This window comes from Bufo gargarizans, chromosome 2 (genome assembly GCF_014858855.1).
Source record: "Bufo gargarizans isolate SCDJY-AF-19 chromosome 2, ASM1485885v1, whole genome shotgun sequence".
Classification (NCBI taxonomy): domain Eukaryota; kingdom Metazoa; phylum Chordata; class Amphibia; order Anura; family Bufonidae; genus Bufo; species Bufo gargarizans.
The window spans coordinates 485,891,072-485,913,663 of NC_058081.1; the positions used below are offsets into that span (position 1 = coordinate 485,891,072).

General features: G+C 40.9%; 1 protein-coding gene across 1 annotated transcript in view; it reads right to left on the reverse strand.

Annotated features, from left to right (window-relative positions):
* Nucleotides 1–21,694, reverse strand: part of FAT2 (FAT atypical cadherin 2) — an 83,337-nt gene extending 61,643 nt beyond the window's left edge. The window contains 1 exon segment of the mRNA XM_044281172.1: nt 21,523–21,694. The gene's annotated coding sequence lies outside the window, so the exon portion shown is untranslated.
* Nucleotides 21,695–22,592: the final 898 nt, after the last annotated feature.

A 22,592-nucleotide genomic window follows, 5' to 3' on the forward strand; every position in this document is an offset into this window, starting at 1 on the left:
CGATTGTTCATTGGGTAATTGGATCTTCCATGTGGTCACCTACATCATCGTTTGCCGGCAGTAGATTGTGCCTTTGAAACAGACTCTGCTGCTGGCAAGCAATGATTGTACAGTATATGGGGACGAGCCGATGGCATCAGTGATCTCTCCTCCACATACAGTGGAGGAGATCGCTGCATGTAAATGCAATGGTCTACTTCACTGACAAGAAGGCACTGAGGCCTTTACTCCTCTTCTTCCAACAGGTCTGAAGTGCTTCTTGACAGACCGATGGTGCACACGCATTACAAATTGTGAAGCCAAAGCCCCCACTGATTGTAATGAGATGGCACTGGACAGCATTTCACCAAGGGGGATGAATTACATTGCAGAGAGAGGGAAAGGGCGTTAGAGAAAATAGGGGAAGAGCTATGTACATTTAGGACAGGACGGCTTGACTTCATGCACCATGGATAATGCCCCTCCCTCATGACACTAATTGGCCTAATTTGCATAGCACATATAGAACATTTTATGCTGCAAGCAACTCCCACACATGCTAGTAAAGGTATGTTTAGAATGCTGTTGGTGTACAGAAGAATACTGCTAGAAGCTTAATAGGGGAAAATGAGGTGACAGACTCCCTTGGACAGAAGTTCAGGCAAGGAGGCTGCTCCCATAATCATGTATAGAAAATAGAATAAAACATCTATGATCAGAAAATAAAAATAGATTACACAAAATATGTTTCAGAATCTGGTTTCAATTATTAAAAAAACATCAGTGACCAATCTCCTTAAACTAGTTGGGAACACAGTGTAACCTTTTTTTGCTCCTCTAACAGAAATGAATTTGACAGCCTATTTTTTCAGAAGCATTACACATAAATCAAGGCATGTAACTAGAATTCAATGCACACAAACTGAAAGTTCAGTTCAGTCGAGTAAACTTTTCTGCAGTTATATGTTTGATTTGATTAGAATCTTGTCCATTAACTACTAGAATATAGAATAGCAGCTTAAAGGGACACTAACCCCTAGTAGTATGGAGCCTTCATTATGGTTAACTCAAGAGTCACCCCTTGGTGTATATAAGGGTGCTGCACTGCATCCAACCTGATCTAAATACATTTCTTGGTTGGTATCTGTTGCTACAATTTGCGTAATCCAAAATGTTCTTGATTTATACAGGTGTGGGAGTTAGTTCTGTACCGGTAGGTAAAATGTATCCAATGCAGTCAGTGACAGTGACTCAGGAGCCCCTTTCAAACAGGGTTTTGTTGGTTCTTTATTTTTGTTGCGCAAGATAAATGTATAGGCTGTACATTTGGGCCCAAAACTCAGATAAACTGCTGCTTAACTGAGTGCTAAGGCTACTTTCACACTTGCGCTAAAGCAATCCAGCAAAGGAACAGCCTACCGGAGTTCTCTGGATCCAGTGTAGCACCTCCAGAGCCCAATGCCTATACTTGGAACCAGTGGGGATCAAAGCCGCTTCCCAGCATAAATGCCGGAAATCGGCAGGACGTGCAGAGGGCATGAGGAACTATCTAGCCTATTCCAGATCCGGAGAACTCTGGCAGAATGTTCCTCTGCCATAACACCCGGCTGGATTACTTTAGCACTAGCTTAACTAAGCATATACATTTCCCTGACTATACAATGTAGCTTATTACCCACCACTAGGACAAAATTACAATAATGTGTGTTACTTCACAGTAGGAGTAAATGTCCACTTTGAGGATAGTAATAACAGTACCAGTCTCTCCAGACAGGTTCTGTCTCCTAAGGTGGCCCTCTCTCTAGTGCACAGCTTGCACCCAAATTGCCCACTAATAAGCTGGACTGTTTTCAAAGAAAACTTGTACTGGCCAGGAAGGGAATGAGAAGCCCCACTACCAACCTGCCAACAATTCCATAAAAATCCAGACTTGAAAACAGGACTTACAACAGACCCTAACAAACTACTCATCGCTAGGTATACTCAGCTTTCCTGGATTCCTTATATCTCATCCATCTATTCCTGGAAGAGATATATCCTCTCATATGTGTACTAGGCTCCAGGAAGTAATCTTGGAGAAATATAATGATCCCCGATTACTTTTCCTGTCACTCACACTGTTTTAAGCTGGTGAAGAAAAATAGGGAGGTCTAGAAAACTAAGATCCCAGTTAAGGCCTTTATACAAAATAGAGTATTGTTGGCCGATTGACAATAATGTCCACACATGGCATCACACATTATATCAGGGGATAGAAGAATCGGGTGCTTTTAATTTCAATGCCTGTTCCTTTTGTTCTCTCGGGATATAGGCCACCACCAAAGGTGTCAGGCTGCCACTTTCTCCTCTCTCCCCATTAAACATACATATATGCTTAGACAAACTAAGCAGGTATGTGTATGGGGGAGTCGGGAGACAGAGCTGTTGGCTTAATGAGCATTTGGCTGCCACCTCTTCAAGGTGTATGGGCCTAGATGGTAAAGTTCAGGATGCAGATGGTTACCATTAGTTTTGCAAACGTCAGCCAACAAAATATATGCTGAGTTTAAATATCTATAAAATCTAATAAGGTTGGCCAGTACAAGGAATAATCACTTATGTTAACTGTGTTGAGAAACCATTGATATTTAGGACATGTTCAGAACAGATTGTTTTCAGCAGGTAACATTGTGTCATACCAGTTCTGTGCAGATTTCACAGGCTTCTTGAAACTGAATACCTCATGTGCCCCGGCTGCTTGAAAAACATGTTAACTTGTAGCAAATGCAGTATAATTTTACTCTGCTCTATTGTCAGCCCATGGGGTGATTCTGATAATAGACATTTATTAGGGAATTACTCTGCATGCAGTTCCTTAACATAGGTAACATAATAAGGGGAACGAATCCTCTCTCTCTCTCTCTCTCTCTATATATATATATATATTCTGTTATGTGTTATATTGAATGACACAATAAAAAGTTTGAAATTGACATAGGTCAAAAATGCATATGTTTTCACAGAAACTGTGTTAAATCCTTCCATCTTACAGGTAAAGGCTACAGCCACTATAATAAGATGCCTTTAGGCTGGTGCCAATTTTGCCATTAGGAAATAAGCAGTTGAATGGAATAAAATATTTTACTACCTGTACACTACAGTTTTGACAAGTTTCAAGTCTATAATGAAGGCTGCCATGTCACACTAATGAGCCCTGTTCTGTTTCATGAAATGACTGGCGTGAATAGGCATTCTGCGGGCTGAGACATGTATAAACCATCCCTTGCTGTGCCTCATTTTTGACTCTGTGACCTTTGCAAAGCAGACTGATGCATATCACGTATGATTGGGAAAGAAGAATGCATAGACCATTTGAGTCCACAAATTACTCCTCACGGACATAACAGATAGATGATAGATACCTGCTATGTAAATAGCGGTGTCTGCCCATTGGACCCCCATAAGGTTTAAATCTGAGGGTAGAATTTAAGTACCCAAATATATGTTAAAGTTCAGCACGGGTTTTGAGATCACCCCTGTTACATTTCAAATTCTTTGCCTTTGCTTTATGTCCTTAAGGCCCCTTTACACCGCTCAATTGAGCAGACAATTGTCGGGAAGGAAGCGTTCCTTCTCGACAATCTTCTGCTTGTCAGTATGGGGAGGAGCGATAACTAATGCCATCGCTAGTCCTCATACACAATAATTTTTTGCTGATGGCTAAGGCTGTTTAGATGGCACTATCTACTGCAGACAAATGATGATTTAGGTGTCCACAAGACCAATTGTATTACCTGATGAACGAGCATTTCACTCTTTCATGGGGTAATCGGTGACACCTTTACAAGGACAACGACCCTTGTCCATACTGTATGTCTTATTAGGACATCATAGAGGGTATTTTGCAGTCAAAGTAGAGAGCTTCAGCAAACAGCAATACCCACTTTGTAGGACTGAGTGCTATGTAATACCACATTTTTCTTGATGTTTACTATATCGTACTCCAAATCTATGTGCTAGTGAATACAGGAAAATAACCGCTGAGTCTAACTGTCAACTGCTTTCCCTAAGTAACGGCCTGCATCAACGACACCACCGATCCTGGATGGGATGCTTAACCCTTCAGCTAAGTCACATTGACACAATCACAAAAGTTCATTCTTTTATATAGGCATCTCTGGCGTTGGGGAGCCTGTCAAGTGTCAGCTTCAGATGGAGTTGTCTTCTTTGACTTCACATTCCCTGTTGTGGATGGATATCAGAAGACAGGCACACTGCAGGTGTAGCAAGAAATCATGAAGCCCGATAGAAAACTTCTTCACAACAGTACAATACCCACTGTTAGCAATAACATATTCTACCTCTTCACTTTATCTCAGCAGTTCCTTTAACCATAGATATCTGCATCTCAGCTGTTGGGCCCTATAGCAGCTACAATGCCTGCTACCACAATTGTTACACCATAGCTGCAGGATTGTTATGTCCTCTATTTCGGTCCATTGGACTGGACTCGATAATAACTATTTTAATAACCCCCCAAAAAATTAACCCCTCCCCAGCCGTATGTGATCGTCTTTCATGTTTTCATGGGCTTCGTAGCTACTAGGCCTTCTGAATCCTGTTGTGACTGAGCTCCGTTATACTGTCTGAAGCTGGACCTACCAGAGACTCCACAGATGGCTCTCTAACCTTATCCTAAGTTGTTGATACCTTTACTGAAAAGATGATGGCAAATGGCAATTTTGGAGACTACCTAAAGATAATTGGCTAAATGATCGTTTTGCCAAAAGCTATCTCTCCCAACTCCCTCACAACTCTCTCATACACATGCATGTTCAGCTCAGCCGAACTTGTATGTGTATTCAATCGGGAGAGGGGTGAAAGCCGCTGCCAGACAATATCCAAATACCCCTAACCTTGGGAGCTCCCCATACACATTAAACTGTCGTCCTAACCTGCCACAGTTGGCAGGTTCATCTGACAATACACTAATGTGTATGGGGGTCTTTAGTTTCTTCATCAGGTAAGGTGAGTAGTATAGGATCTGAATTTCCCTAGCCTTGCTTCTTCTGTGTTTGAAACTATTCTGAATACAAAGCTACGGAAGGGATTTGCTGAATATTTATACACATTAATAATAGAAAATCACAGTTCCAGACATATTAATGCAGAGTTAAATGCTGGAGTATTTATCTTCACATGTTATGCATGCCATAGAGATGTGATAACCTCTCCTGACATAGATAAAGCTCTGCAAAAAACTATTATTCTAGTTTACAGAATGAAATCCACAACGGCTGGTAAGAAGAAAGATAAAGACATTATTCTGTTGCAGATTAATCTCTGGATGTATCATATTTCACGAGATGCTGAATGTTTGTATCTGATAGAAATATAATGGTTGATAAGAAGGTAGGATAGATAAAGTCCTGTATTAAGTGAATAGTGTGTAGAAACAAAACCCTTCAAGTTGTCTGAGGGTGAATAACTAATTTAATCTACTTATCAGCATTAGGCAAGTCTTGTTTATAAAAGAGGCATCCTACTCATAATTCAGACAGTCGAAAGATAATCGCTGCTTCTGGTGTGTCTCGGACACTGGAGTGATATACTTGGCTTAAAATAGTGGGTACATAAGGTAACATAAGGACTCTAAATGCCAGATTTGCCCATCTGCAGGGCTGGATCATAGGGAGGACACTATTCGTACATGTCCCAGGTTCTCTACCACCTTAGGGGCTCCACTCCTAATCCTTCCTGTTAAGGGCAGTTCTATCTATCCGTATGTAGCTAGAGTGGGAGAAAGTCTTACTATTCACCACAGCATCTAAGAGGTTAAACAGAATTGTATGTCCATACAGTTATATCCATCTGCAAGTCAGATATGATTGAAAACTCCTAATCATTACATATCAGGGTTGACAAATATGGCAGGGTACACCACCAATGGTTCCTTTTGAACATTTTCCCCTGGAACTGTTCTAAGCAGGAGCAACCACCAAACGTTCCTTATGACAGTGAGTTCCCATACCTCCAATGAGCCCTGCCCCCATCCTTAATAAGTGCCAACCAAGACCTCCTCACCACTGACCACTGCAACAAAGAGTCAAAAAACAAGAAACCCTTGCACCACCCACCAATTAACATAACACTACACAAGTCCTCTCATCTAATCCAGTCATGTATTGGCATACCCTAAGGCCTTTCATGAAGATGGTTTGAATAGTAAGGATGCAGAGTTTCCTGTGAAGAAATTTGAAGACCACGGCAACAATGTTGAATGATTAGTCATCTGGTTATGTATTAGTGTACACACATCTGTGAACCTATTAAACATACTGCACATTATTAAACAAACATTACAGACTGAACTGGACGTGTATTCTTTCCCTATGATTGCCAGGTGTGTTCCTTCAATGAAGCACACTCTTCACTATGATCTGCCCATGAATTGCTAGCAAATCTATCTTGTTGACAAGTTGTGCAAGTCGGAATTTATATTGTTCATTTATCTTTTCCAGCCTTCTAAGCATTTACAAAGGCAAACTATCTATCTATCTATCTATCTATCTATCTATCTATCTATCTATCTAGTCTATCACTCTATCTCAATCTATGGATTCTAATCCAATAGATGAAGGACTGACTATATAGAGAGTTGTTGTTAGATGTATAGAGGGCTATGATGAGCTCTTTGCTCTTGATAAACTACTGTAGCCATTGAACACTAATACGCCTATGTTCTTTTCTTGCACAGGAGCCTCCTAATATCTATGTCTGACACTGTTACTTTGTATAGCTGTGCATGGCTGGGGAACCAAGGCCTTATAGAAACTCAATTTACAATATACAGTATAGATGAATTATTCCATATACTTATTTTTAAAGAAACAGTGTTGAGTTTCATATGTAGGTTTTGCAACAGTCTAGAGCAGGCATGCTCAACCTGCGGCCCTCCAGCTATTGCAAAACTACAACTCCCAGCATGCCCGAGCAACCTATAGCTATCAGCCTACGCAGGGCATTGTGGGAGTTGTAGTTTAAGAAATACATACTTACACCCAGGCCAGTTGTTACTAATAGCTAAGAACCAGAGAATGTGCCACTTCTTACACGCTGACCATTTCAGCACATATGGTCAATATATGAGTCTATGTGTTAGATTTTTAAAAAGGACTGTTAAATCGGTTGACATCACACAATGATGTCAAGACGGGGCTGTCCTATAGATCTCTTAGTGGGTTGTCCACTGGGTGCAGGCTTTCTCAGATGTCCAAGTTCAAAAGAACATGTACAGTCATGCTTTCATTGCAGACCAGTACCAGCTCATTCAGGGATCGGTGAAGTCACTGTTGACAACTGATGAAGCTGATCACCAGATGATAAATGATAGCAGTAGTTGCTCAGGGGTAAAATTTCATCCAGTAGAGAAATTATTGCTTATACAGCACTTTTACTGTCCTGAGAAGAACAAATTAATGGAAGACAAAGACAAGGTAATGGTAGGACATGGACCAAGTTTTGAACTTTGTGCCACTCAATTCAAATAAACTTTGCTTCCCTGGCCACAAAGCTCTGAGGGAAGGGAGGCCCAAGCTAAATTCTTGCACCATGGCCCATGAGCCTTTAGCTACGCCCCTGAGGACCTCCATCTGTCAGAATGGAAAGCCAATTTGGCAAACCTAATGCATGCATGCATTACATGGATGAGCATTCATGTGAAAGGCTGGCACGTAATACTACATTTCCCCTGCTGTGGCTTCTGCAGGAGAAATTCGGACTTAGACTCATCTTTCCCTAGTGTTCAGCAACTGATTGCCAATGGTGAGAGAAGCGAACATGTGCTGATAAGCTAAATGCCACACTGCTTCTTTTTTAAAAGTATATCTATCTATCTGTAAATACCGACCAAGACAGTGATTTCTTGGTGCCCATCTGGCATCTAACACCCTAAGCACATGTCCCTCCAGCTCCTCCGCTTGTTACACCCCTGATTTCCCCCACTTGTTACACCACATAGAGTAGGATCGATAGATTTTCCTGTTATCCCATTTTTGGTTAAATTGCAATAATAGCCTCTAGGTCTTTGATAAGTCTAAAGTCTATAGCTCTTTATGTCTGGGTTATTTTTTTCTTTATCCTATTGATATAAACAAATTGCTTTCTAATGAATATTGTCTCAGTTTAGGCTACAAGTAAGACCTAGATCAGTGAGAAATGCCTAACTCGGCAACATTTTTCTCTGTCCGTTTTTCCCAGACATGCTTGATGCGTGACATCTTCATTTGTAACACTTAACGCCCAGTGAGTGCTCTATAGAAGAATAAAGGATTACTACATGTTCGCACTACAGAAGACGAGGTATTCTAGAACATGAGGCCAGCTTGACCCTGTCTCCTTGCTCCTGTACCCAGCATTATGAAAGTGTCACTCAGCCCAAACCACAAGCTTCCCAAAACTAGCCTAGTAAAACCTGTAAGCACACGCCTCTTGCTTTTATAGACATGCTGGGAGCAAATTCTCTGGTTACACAGCCTTTTTATTGCAGTCATTCTGCCTGGGGTCACTGAGGAATAGGAGGCAACGCCAAATCTTTATTATAGGACAAGAGAAGCAGGGGGGCTGGGGAGGAGAATTTACGGAAAAACTAGTTACTTTGATGTTCTTGACAGAATGAGCAGGTTCAGTGATGGCACGTGTTGGAATGAGTTACCTCTAGATGCTCACTAATCATGACCCTCTAACTACATGATGAGTGGTGTAAAGGTGAGCGTATAGCTTCAATGGATATAAGACACGTAGGCTATTTCCATTCTAATTAAGTTGTTCTCAATCTAAAGTAACAGTGCATTAGTAAAATTATGGACTCGGACAGTCCTTCACGATGGTCAGACAGTTTAGATAAATACTCAAAATTGGATGAACTTTGATAAGGTCATTTTTTAATGGATGGGCGCCTCATATGTGCTTTAATGAGCTACGACTTCACACATTCTTAAACGGGTTGTTCAGAATTACAAAAACATGGCTGCTTTCTTCCAGAAACAGTGCCACAATGTCCATTGTTTGTATCTGCTATTGCTTCTCAGTTCTGATAAAGTGAATAAGGATGAGCTGCAGTGCCAAACACAACCTGTGAACATGTGTAGTGCCTTTTTATGGATGAAAGCAGCCATGCTTTTTAATTTTGTGCAATCCCTTTAATCTCATATATCCTTTATTCTTAGTCCACTTGATTATCTAGCGATCTAATATCCTAAAACTTAGAATTCTCAAAATCAGTTTCTGTCATGGTCACCTATCAAATTTTATTTACTTGCCTGATCTATGTTAGAAGAGATCAGCTAAGGTGAGGGTGTACAAGGATATTGATACCAAGGGAAGGGTACAGATTACATCTAGATGACCACTAAAGGCTTTGCCTAAAGATGTTGTAAATACCTACAATATTACGTGTTAAAGGGCTTTTTGAGATGTTATTGATGGACTATCCTAAAGTTAGGTCATCAATATCAGCTTGGTGGGGGTCCAACCCTCTGCACTCTCACTGATCACCTGTTTCATGAGGCTCCTGTGAGGTTTACTAAGCACAGCGCCATCCATTGGATAGCAACTGTACTTGGTATTGCAGTTCAGACCCATTTATTTGGCAGTCATGCCACAGCCATATGACTGATGAATGTAACATTACTGGCCTAGGAAGAGGCTGAAACGTGCACTAGAGACAGCGGCCTGTTCCAACAGCTGATCTGCAGGGTTCCTGGGAGTCAGACTGATCTGATATTGATTTCCTATCCTGAGGATATGGGCAGCACAGTGTCTCCGTGGCACTGGTGCTTTGCAGCGATGGGGTTCTAGGTTCAAATCCCGACCAAGGACAACATCTACATGGAGTTTGTATGTGGGTTTCCTTTGGGTACTGATAAGGCACTTAGATTGTGAGCCCCATTGGGGACAGTTGGAGTTTGGATATCCACACTCCAAAGACAAACTGATAGGGAACTTAGATTGTGAGCACCATTGAGGATGCTAATATCTATAAAGCACTCCTGGTCCTCGAAAGCTCCTTTAATAAACCTACTGTTATTAAAGAGGGTTACAAATTTAATAACCTAAATGCCCTGCCAAAAGAACAATGACTTATGGAAATACCACCGACACCAAATGCCCAGATCACATGCCCCTTCTAGCTACACCACTGCTCACCCATATACTTGAAGCACGGTCCTATACACCCTAACATATAAAGTATACACTTGGTTCTCTCTGCAAGGACTTCTGTGAAACAGGTGAACATTAGTTTACTTGAAAAAAAATCTCCTCCAAGGGTCATAACATCTTTGACTGACTATCCTGTACTTGATCTTAACTTTGAAGATGGCTAAGGGTACTTTCACACTAGCGTTTTTGTTTTCCGGTGTTGAGGTCCGTCCTAGGGGCTCAATACCGGAAAAGAACTGATCAGTTTTATCCTAATGCATTCTGAATGGAGAGCAATCTGTTCAGGATGCATCAGGATGTCTTCAGTTCAGTCTTTTTGCCTTTTCAAATTCCGGAACACTTGCCGGCATTTTTCCCAATGACATGCATTAATGCCGTATCCGTCCCCGAGTGTTCCGGCAAAAAGGATCCGGCATTGCGGTCTGTGCATGCTCAGACCGAAAAAAATGTGAAAAAAATAAATGCCGGATGACACCGGAGAGACGGATCCGGCATTTCAATGCATTTGTCATATGGATTCTGATCCGTATGACAAATGCCATCAGTTTGCATACGTTTTGACGGATCCGGCAGGCAGTTCCGGCGATGGAACTGCCTGCCGGAATCCTCTGCCTCAAGTGTTAAAGTACCCTTAAACTGCTGTCATGAAAAAGAGATGGAAATGTTTGGTAAGGACTGGAACTTATACAATCAATCTTCAGGTACTCTTGAAGACTGTCAATGGTAGAGAGGCTGATACCAACATCTGTACATCAAATGTGACAACCTGGAATCTGGAATAGAAGTTCTTTCCTTGCACAAACCCCAAGCAGCTACAGGTCAGATATGTTCCTGTATATAAGTTATAAGTGATATGTAACACTTTTTGATCACTGACAGTTTTCCATTATAAAAAAAAAAGTTTGTCTTGTGTTTGCAAGTGAAGCTGAGATGCAATACTAGATACAGCCCATGGACATGAGTGGTTATGTTTCTTTTTTCTTATTCTTGAAAACACATCACTTGAAACTGGTTGTTAGGGCATTACGGATATCCTGCCTAACAACTGCAATGCTGTCAGGCAAGGTTTCCTTAGCAACCAATCTGTCTCTGACCACCCATCACTTCAAGTCAAGTTGGCCATGCTCAAGGTATAGACAGAACAGCTAATTCTCCTTTCTCTACCATATACATGTGTATTTCAGTGTCAACAGTAGTTTATCTCTTGAGGTTATGAAGGACCATGACGTCAGATTGTATATCTGCCATTAGGCGGCAGACAGGCACAGGAAACCTCATGTTACATTTGTCAGCTAAAATCATCAGGTTTGGCCGGCTTTTAGCTAGTGTACTGTATATGGTGGCGATATTAAGAAGAATTTAGTTTCCTATAAATGTTGATAATCTCTCTTAAAGCAATGGCTGGTCTCCGATGTCCACCGCTGTTATAGAAATGTTACTTTTAAGTGCTTCAACTGTTTTGTTGTTATATAGGCGCTCTGCTGTGTATACGCACCTGTCTCTGTACTGGCACAATATGTTGTGTCCGTTCTTTACGGAATAATATGTTTGGCGGGTAACATTAACAAGCATAGACCTGAGTTGATTCCCAAGCACACAAATTAGGCAAGTCAAAAGTCTTGTCGCCACAGGTATTGGCAATCAAAAAACAAGCTATATGACGAGGATTCGTGACGGGTGTAAGCCTGATGTTAGTATGCCCACTGCCAGCACGTACCAGGCAAGATGATGACGTTATCACTTGTCTTAAAGGGAACCTGTCACCAGTTTTATGGTGTCCTAACTAAGGGCAACATAAATAAGTGACTTATTTGCTTATCAAAATGCTGGGTCACTTTCTTTAATTGACCCAGTCAATCTGCCAACATCTTGTATTGAAAAGCTCCAGCTGATAATGATGAGTCATAAATATTCATGAGCTCCTGACTCTCCCTGCCCACCTGCTGCTGAATGACAGTTATTTTCCATATGAATCAGCAGCAGGTGGGCAGGGGAGTGGCTATAGCTCTGAATTAAATATACGCTGGACTCGATGACCTCACGCCGGACTCGAAACAGCTCATTAGCATGTGGCATGCGGCATCTTTGTGTGTATATTATGAGGTAACCACCTGTCACACCAGTAAGTGAATACATCTAAGGCACTTTTTAGTAGTTAATGGTTGTATGTAATTAGTTAGATTATAATCAAATATCCACATGACAGGTTCCCTTTAAATCTACAATGTGTATGTAAAACCAAATATCAGGTGGATATGCCCCCATTGTCTGATAGGTGCATGTCCCAGCGGTGTGACTGAGAATGGAGCCCGGAAAGTGGTGGAGGGCGCAATGCGCATGCACAGCCGCCCTCCATTCATTTTCTATAGGGCTGCTAAAAATAGCCGAGTGCTGGCTGAGCTATTTCCGTCTGGCCCATAGAAGTAAATAGGAGCAGTGGCCTGTGATGCGCGGTGCCCTCCCATTCATTTCTATGAGAGAGCAGTTGATGGTGGCCAGGCTGGAGTTCTCCAGCCCCCACTTCGGGAGGTTCTGTTCCCGATATAGGTACGGGTCCCAGTGGTGGGACCCGCACCTATAAGACAATGGGGGCATGTCCTATCATTGTCTCAGAAGACAACCCCTTTAATTAACCTGAACCTTCAACTTGAACAAGTGATTGCAACAAAAGTTATATGCAAATGTGACCCAATCATTACATAAGATGAATACACTGGGAATAGCTGAAGGGATATGGGAAGGGAAGAAATGGACGCGATGAAGAGTTACAATCACAAACATTGTATATACATTGAAAAGGCTGAAGACCATATTAATAAGTTGATACCATTTTTGGACTATTTTGGAAAGTCCTGGGCTCCAAATCCAATAGTCTATTAGGTATTTTTCTTTTTTTTCTCAGCAGAATATGGTGTCAGTAGTAGTAATATGTCATACTACAACGTTCCTGAACATTAGTATGCCGGCTCTGTGTGAGGATATTGATTGAATTATTCACTGTTGCATTGCAATCTTTCTTCATGATCAAGCAAAGGTCATTAAACAGACTCAGCCGGACCTGAATTTGTTAAATGAGCTTTGCCCAGCCTCACCTTATCTCCTACTAGAGGATTTGGTGTTCCCTTCTTCCTTTGATCTTCTACCCTTTGATAATGTTTTCCTAATTTGGGTAGTGTAATTATGACCAGGAGGACTAGATTTAACTCTAGCACATGAACGAACATTCCCTTTAGGTCGTACAAAATGATGTTTTGAGTTTAGAGGAAGTGGAACATCAAATAGGAGATTTGAGACAAACTTAAGGTGTCCATACAACCATCCATGCAATCCCCTCTAAGTAAGTTTCAGAGGTGAGTTTTCTCTACATGTCACAACCATAGCGTCAGCTCTAGAGTTTGAGGATCCCACGAAACATATCTCAGCTTCCTGCATCGGAATATTGAGGTTATCATCAGTTACACTTGGATTTAAAGTGTAACTGTCATTTTGGTTCAAAGAGTCTTCTTAGCAAAGCTGTCCGCTAAGGACAGCCTGCTTTCAGTCTTCAGTGCTATTGAGTCCTGAAGACACCTATGTGCTACAAGTCAGATAGGAATGTGATGGGCACATATACGTAGTGATGGACTGGAGTAGTGACGAGGCAGGCTGGAAAATTCTGTATGTTACAAACAGGGGTCTTCAGCGCTCAGTAAAATGCTGAAGACTGACTCCTCAGCAATTCTCCATTAGAGCTTTTTAGAAGACTATTATGCCCTGTTTTCTAGTACAAAGAAACATCTGTCAGTAATAAAGTACATTACAAGAATGTTTAACATCCCTGTCCCTAGAAATTATTAAAAATAATCCAAACTGATAGTTTTAAGCTTTACATCTGCATATAGTTAGTAAAACTGAAGACTTGGTAGTAAATGATTTGTTCGATTAAACTAGTATATCTGATGACTGCTTAGGCTACTTTCACACCTGCGTTCGGTGCGCATCCATCTTGTATCTGCACAGACAGATCCGCACCCATAATGCAAACGCTTGTATCTGTTCAGAACGGATCCGTTTGCATTATTCATTCCAAAAAAGTCTAAGTCCATTTTTAATTGCACCATATTGTGTCAGGGAAAACAGATCCATCCCCATTGACTTACATTGTAAGTCAGGACGGATCCGTTTGGCTCCGCATCGTCAGGCGGACATCAAAACGCTGCAAGCTGCGTTTTGGTGTCTGTCTCCAGAGCAGAATAGAAGTGCAACGGAGCCAAAACTGATGCCTTCTGAACGGATCCTTATCCATTCAGAATGCATTGGGGCTAAACTGATCCGTTTTGGGCCGCTTGTCAGAGCCCTGAAACGGATATCACAAGCGGACCCAGAAACGCCAGTGTGAAAGTAGCCTAAGATTATAATAAAAAACAAGCATTTGGTCATATACGATGACAAGCCTAATGAAAAGATATAGATCACAGAGTACAAACACAAATTATGCTGTAATTTTAAAGGTGCAGGGATCATGACTCATGTGTCACCTCACATTAGAGAGAATAAATTATAGAGGAATCAACCTTACATCAGCTTTGAAATTTCTAAAAGTCATAATATAATCAGACACAGTTTTCTTAAGATCAAGCACTTTACATTTAATGATCATAGAGTTGTGCTAATGATCTGTTTACATGGAAATGGCATATGAAGACCTGATATGGAAATATACAAGTTGAATTGCTAAACGGGTTCGGACAGATTACTGAGATGACAGTAAAACATGATGTACAAACTTTTATTTGGGGAGATTCCTACTAATCTGATAACTCTAAAATTAATTAAAATGGTTTTATGTCTGAGCCCAGCATGGCCATAGACAGTTACCCCAATGGGATGTAGCTATTAGATACCTTTGTCAAAATTCATCTTAGATGTTAGGTTATTGGGACTGAAGTTGGATTGGCTTACCAGAGTACTAGGGGATCTCCAGTACGTCTACAATTATTTGCTTCCAAGACCCAGCTGAAAGCAACCCAGTGTGGAGGGGAGTTAGGGGTGTATCACTTGCTGCTAAGGTCTATTACTTATGGGAAGATTCACAAAAAACCTATTCCTTACTGAAGTTAAGTCCTGTATTTGAAATAATAGCAACAAAGGTTGTGATGTCATTAAAAGTGGTGGTGCACATGTTCTGTACAGATGGAGGGTGGGTCCTTGGAATTATTTCATCTGGTGGGCCTAAGAAACCCAAGCCTGGCACTGATTGGGGCAATAAAATCACACAATTTAGTAAACTGGACTTTTGTTTAACTGCAATAATACATGAGTGTCTGACATAAGATGGCCACACACTGCCTGACTTTTCTGATGGGACTTTAGGGCCACTAATTGGACCATGTAGGGGATGATAATGAGCACTACAAACAGAAGCTCTTGCGAGCCTTTAAAAGAGATTTACAGCATATTGTAATTCTCAGAGAAATGTAATTGGTCCATGTCTTTTCTCATAGAAAGGCAGAATAGCTTCTCTATGCCCCATTGACAGATGTTATTGGTGAGACATCTCCTTGCCTTTGACCAGTTTCTTAAAGGGATTGTCTAATTAAGAACCACTTAGGACCCTCCTCTATGAGCCAGAATGGACTGTCATTATGTTATAATACATTTAATTTCAAAGAATTCTGCAGAGAACTTGCCTAATCCTTATCTTCCTAAATATCTGTCACTGATGGAGAGTCAAAATACACATTAGATGGTCTTTTGGTCCTGCTGAAATTGGTGGGTTTGGGTGACATAAGTGGCAGGGGGTGGTTCTACCAACTAGGCCCCTGTGCACATGCAAACATTTGCCCATATAGTATGTTCTCCTAGTGGTGGTTTCATTTTCCACTGGGAAAGCAGATAGACAACCCCTGTGGGAGTAGGTCATATTGGTTGTCAGTAACAAAAACTGTTCACAACTTGATAGGATTAGATAACAAATAATATTCAGCATTTTTTGTATTCTAGAGAGCGATGCTCTCTTAGCCATTTAAAGTCATACATTTTCTTGGGCTAATCATGTGAGCCTTGTTGCTACCTGCACAGAGGTTGTTTTATGAAAAAGCACAGTGGGGGTTATGTCTTGTCAGTTAGTTGCTATGGTACAAAAACATGTACCATTTCAGTATAGGGGCAAGGTTTGCTTGTTGGAACCAAAGCAGCCGACCAAACGTGTCACAAAAAAAAAACATTTTAAAGATGTCGTTAATCACTGACATCTCAGAGCTGTTGTGGGGAACTCATCTGTGTAGATGTCAGAAAAAGGGCTAGTGTTGCAAATGACATTGTATATCCTGACCCTGAGTGTAAAGGGGATTTCCAATCAAAATAGATCTTAAAATATGTATAGTTATCCCTATAGATATTGTGATTATTGTCAGTCCATTTACAAGTAAAGTCCTTGTTGTCTACATTTCAGCAGGTTAGTCACCTCTCTAAAGATCCAGAAACCATTAACAATATTTAAATAAAATCATAAAAGATTGATGGCAGAAAAATACAAAGGAAATATCATCGAAAAGATGTAATAGGTTATTTGAAAATCAGCTTATAAGAAAAAAAATCCTAGTGGCAGGTAATTGCCATCAACTTCAAATTGGCTATCGTCTGCTGGACACTTGGATACTGTTATGCTTCGTTCACATCTCCATTGTGTACTCCAATAATCTTTTCCGGCAGAGGAACTGCCTACAGGACTACACCGTATCCAGCATAGCTGGACACCGCTGGATCACCATTCACTAAAATTACCAAATGCAGCTGAATTTCTCCAGAAGAAAGCTGGTATTTATGTCAGAAACCTGCTGGATCCCATTAGAGTGAAAGGGGATCCGGCGGTGTCCAACTATGCCGAAACAGACAACCGGAGTACACAATAGAGATGTGAACCTAGCCTTATTATTCAGCTTTTGCCAGACTCCATATGATGCCATCTCAGAAAGGTAAAAACCCAACCACTCCTTGTGTCCCCCAATGGTAGTTGTCAAGAGATAACATGGCAGACCCTACAGAAGTGACTTATGGGCCAATTTCACTGAAATCAATGGGATCTGCCAACAGAAATTGAAAGTCTTTGGCAAGTTATCTACCACTTTTTTGGCGCTGAAAGGTGTAAGTATCTATCTACCAGTGTGAAATACTTCCTTACATCAACCCAGACACATCTAGATTACCTGGGAAAACACAATCATAAAGGGAAGTGCAATATGATAGCTCTTATTAGCTAGGCTAATGGAAGAATACACAAGTGAGTACAACACCATGAGCCTCGAGCATCCGGAGTGAAATAACAAAGACGTCCATGCTGCCTGTATTTCCATACCCTTTGTAATATTTATTTATTGAATAGAAAGCAATGGCTTGCACGAGCAGTGAGATCTTCTCGAGTAGTCCCCATCAGATAAGTGCAGGGTTCACCAGTGAACTGAGACACAAAACAATTCATAATGAGGAGATTATCTGTAGGGTCTTATTGACACAAGCCAGGGGTAGGAGTTCAGTCCCATCCCAACACATGCGGCCTGGCATTGAGTCCTATACACTGCCCTTCCCCCACGTCCTCCACGGCTCAAGTTTTTTTTTTCTTTCCCTCTCTCCTTAAGTATACTTTGGTTTTCCATTGACCACATTCACACCCCCTACTACTTATTGTCAACACCCTTTTGTGATGGTGGGGGATGGGTAGATGCAATTACCATGGTAGGTAAAATAATGACATTTTAATGGAATTAATGGAATCACTTAGTAAGATCTTATTGAAGTTTGTATGGTGCACCTTGTACAGGTGCATTAACTTTACCACATAAATGTAGCAGAGTAAAAATTTGTAACTCAGAACTTTATAGCTGCCCTATTTGTACATCATGCAGTAGCTAGACTGTTCTTCGCCTGGGGCAGAGATTCAGGTTGCTGCCTTAGCCCTGTATCTAAAGACCCTGGCTAAGGCAGAGTGTCTCACAAGTTCTAGGAGCTAGCATTTGGGCCACATGTCATGCCAGCCATGCCTAGCTGCACCCCCTAGTTCTATATAAAACTTTAGATAGCATATAGTGTTACCACAATGAGCTATGCTAAATAGCAAAATTAGCTCTACTACATTTGAATAATCAGATATTATAAAGTGAATACTACTTTCCCATCAGGGATTCCAATCACATTTTTTTATTCATTAGTTGTTTTCACCCCTCGGTTCTTGACACTGTAATGATTTTCTTCACATTGGATAACTGTTAAAAACTCTAAAGTACAGTAGATACATTAGACTTAGGTTGGCCATGCACATTAGAAGTATATCAGGCAATGGCAGGAATGGCCAACCATCTATCCCAACCCTCACTCAATGACAGGTGTCGGAGGAAAGAAGGGTCAGGCATGACATTTTAATAGAATCGCTTTGTAAGAGCTTATTGAAGTTTGTATGTTGCACCTTGTACAGGAATGACCAACCATCTAATGTGAATGGGGGTATCCCAACTCTCACTCAACGACAGGTGTCGGGGGAAAGAAGGGTCAGGCATGTTGGATTTCAATGTGTTCTCAGGGAGATAAGCCAGCATAAGAGGTGTTTGGCAGAGGTGGACTGAGGATAAGGCCATATATTGGTAATAACTAGCTGGTGCTTCAAATCACCCGACAAACGAGAAAACGCTTGTTTGTTGGGTGATAAGATCTTTATGTGGCAACAACAATAGTTTTTTTTGGCAATGTATCACCCTGGGTCACATTGGTGTGAGCCCCAGCATAAATCTGGTGGTGCCCACTCACATAATAGATGTTTATTGTACTAATGTAACAATATAGACCAGGACATGCTCGTGTCAGGCTACGTTCACATCACCAGTAACCTGATCTGGCAGAGAACAGCCTGCCAGAGTTCGCGGGATTCGGCATTGCTGGATACTGCCTTCACTGCTGGACCACATAGACTATAATGGGATCAGTCTGGACGCTTTCTGACATGACTGCTGGGCTTCAGCCATAAAAAAAATTAAAATATTCCTAAATCCCATTATTGTTTTTGTGGTCCGGCGGTGTATCCGGCAGCAGTATCTGGTGAACTTGGCAGGCTGTTCTCTGCTGGAACAGCCTGCTGGATCAGGTTACCAGTGAGGTGAATTTAGCCTTATTTGGGGTGATATATATATATATATATATATATATATATACATATATATATATATATATATATATATATATATATATACACACACACACAAGTCAAAAAACACAAAAACACAGTTTAATACATTTTACATAAAGCACAAACATATTCTGCAGTGTTGTATACTCACATCATTCTCTGCTACTAATGTACCAAAAGAACCCACCATTCACTTTTACTATCACTTGCTACATGTATAATAATACAGCACTATAGTCAAAAAGACTATAGACCTCTGGTAACCCTGACATGCAAGCATGGCAAGCTATAGACATAGAACACTTGTTGATTGACATGTCCATTAAAATAGGGCGTTGCAAACATTGTCTGTATTCAAAAATTGACCCTGGAGTGCATTAACTTTTGTAGAGTAAGAAAGGCAGAGAACAATACTTAACATATCAATCAAGAGAAGTAGTGCTGTGCAAAAACACAGCATTGGAATAGGTAAAAAAAAATATCAAACGTCATCCTGCACATAACAGGAAATTACCGATGTCTCATGGATATGTTTTATATCTCATAAATCAAGTGCTAAGACCTCGAGTCATAGTGTAAGTAGTACTGTGCATTTCAACTATAGTACTGTGTATTTTTTATTGAGTAGAGATGTGCATTTATCCTTTTTAGATTTTTGCTATTACTTTTATATTTGTTTATTAGGCAATTGACACTCACGTACAAGACTTTGGTGGCTCATGGAGTGCATGGTGGAGCCATGTACCCCATGTGGTGCCCCGAGAAGAAAGAGCAGCTGCATGATATGATATGTGATGGAGCACACCGCAAACCCTATAGAGTAAACCTCTGAAAAAATAGAAGGGGTACAGTGGTGTCCCATTGCAGTCTTATGAGCACCTTATTGAGGATAATACAACACGCCTCTTATGTGCATGTGCGGTTATGGGAAAGGACAAAAATCCATGTCACACTGTGGCTTGTACATATAACATATAACACTCAAGAAACCTTATAATTCCCATCTTGGTATAATGAAAAACACAGATTATCAAAAGTCCCTATCTGCTTCTTCTTTGATGACTCTGTGAGCTTAAAAGAAATAAAAAAAATCCCACAACCTTTATACTAAACAAGGAGAGACAGGACCTACAAAAGTTCTGCTTCACTAATACACCAGAAACATTTTGTTAAAGCCTGACTACTGGAAACTATATCACCCAATGTACAGATATTGTTGAGTGTGCTCCACTGGCTATCTTCCTGAGACCATACATCATTCTAGTAAAACTTGGGAAAAAAACTATGTAAAAGTCTAATCAAGTCACACCTCCTGCATGTTTGATCTGCCAAAGCAACCACCTTATATCTAAGAGCAACTTATTCTAATATACTGTATTACCCAACAACATTTTTTCCACATGCAACATCAAAATCTCATAACCATTATCCAAATTACCAAGGGCATTCTCAGACATTGCTCATCAGCTCCGAGACACGTTCCTTAGCAGAAGCGACAGTTGCAACACAAAGATCCAGAATGCCACTAGCAGGTTTGGTCAGTTCCCATATTCTTAATTAATATTTACCAAGGTTCATAGAAAGACAAACTTAGTTGGAAGCGGACATTAGTCATGTCATGTGCCCAGATGGTTTTCTGGTGTACCTGTCAGTACACTATTCCTAAAATTATACATAGATGTCCGACATATACATTTCCTCTGCCAAACCAGAAGAAGACCTCAAGCTTCTAGCTCATACTTCATTCAACATCCATGAGGAGCTCCTAAATCTTTGTAGGGTGCTTAAGTCTGGAGCTAAGACTATCCACAATCCTTAACAATGCCAGGGTTATTTGTGTAATGGAATCATTAAAGTCTTTACTCAAGTTCCCTTTGAATGTTTCTGCATTTTAAGGATATACATCCTCCACTGCTGTAGGACTCCCACCAGCACTAATAATGACCAATTTATTTCTCCTTTTTTTCCTGGTATTCTCTCACTTGTGCCTTCTGGCACAGTCCTATTGTTATAAGCTTCTCTTTTGTTATCCCTTTGTTTTGCTATACTCTTTTTACTTTTTGACCTACGTTCCTGTTTTAATGCTTTTGTGTCTTTTGCAACATGCACTAGAGCTAACTCTTTCCTACCCAAGCACCTTCTATCAGCAAGGTTACTTTCTGCAAATAAAAATAAATTTTGTCACTTACCTTAAGGGGATTGGCTCTTTTGAGGGTGAATTAGGCCTCAGCAGTCATAGACTGAGTGTGTCTGACTCCCCTAAGATGTAGGAAAGTCCTCTGCTCCATGTCTCTACTGAATTAAAATATGCCTGGTACAGTAGTAAGAGTGTCCTACAGTGGAAGTCGAACAGGTAGAAGCACAAGGCTTGCTGGCAGGAGAGGTGTGTCCTGTGAGCCCAGCTCCTGTCAGACAGGCTAGGGTAGAGCAGGAGGAGGAGGAGGGAGTGCTTCTCTCCCCCAAGGTGAGGGATTGTGACAAAGCCAAATCCTAGATCTGTATGCAGATAGTTATATTCACTGCAGCAATTACAGTGGGGGGAAGCGTGAGGCATTGTTATAAACCATGCAAAAGAAGAAAGAAAAAAACTTTCTTAAGGAAAATTACATTGCAAACAGAAATCCGTGTAATGTGCACCATGTACTGTGAGCATTGCAGCCTGACACAATTAACCTTCACAGCAAATGAGGCTAACATACAGTGTGACCGTACTGATGTCCTTTTGGGCAATATCTGGTTAAAGGCAAAACACAGTATACAGCTCATCTATACGTGAGAGTCAAGGCTCAAGAAAGAGGTCATGTCTATTGTGTTTATGTTATTATATATGCTATGTAAAAAAAGAGGCTGGAATTGCTGATCTCAGGATCTGTGGCTGCAAGAAGGTGGAGATAGTTTATGGCATCCAAAGAGATCTACGCTTGTAACTTTTCTATAGTAGAGACCTAAGCCACCATCATGAAACAGTGCCTTATGGGCATATTACTTATCCACAGGATTTAGCACCTATTCCCAGGAAAGGGGATAAATGAATGATTACTGTATGATCGCAAAGTTTGAATGGAGGGCTGGTAGAGCATGGGTGCTGATCCTCCTGTCCCGTGAACTCATTGTGTTTATTGTCTCTCTACTGTGACTACAGACGGCCGGTTCAATGAATTTCTTGAAAAAATTCGGTTCAATCCGAATTTATTTGCGGTGAATCGAGTTAAAAAACAGCTATTTCCTGGCTGCAGAGAGCCTGTATAGTGGTGTAGAA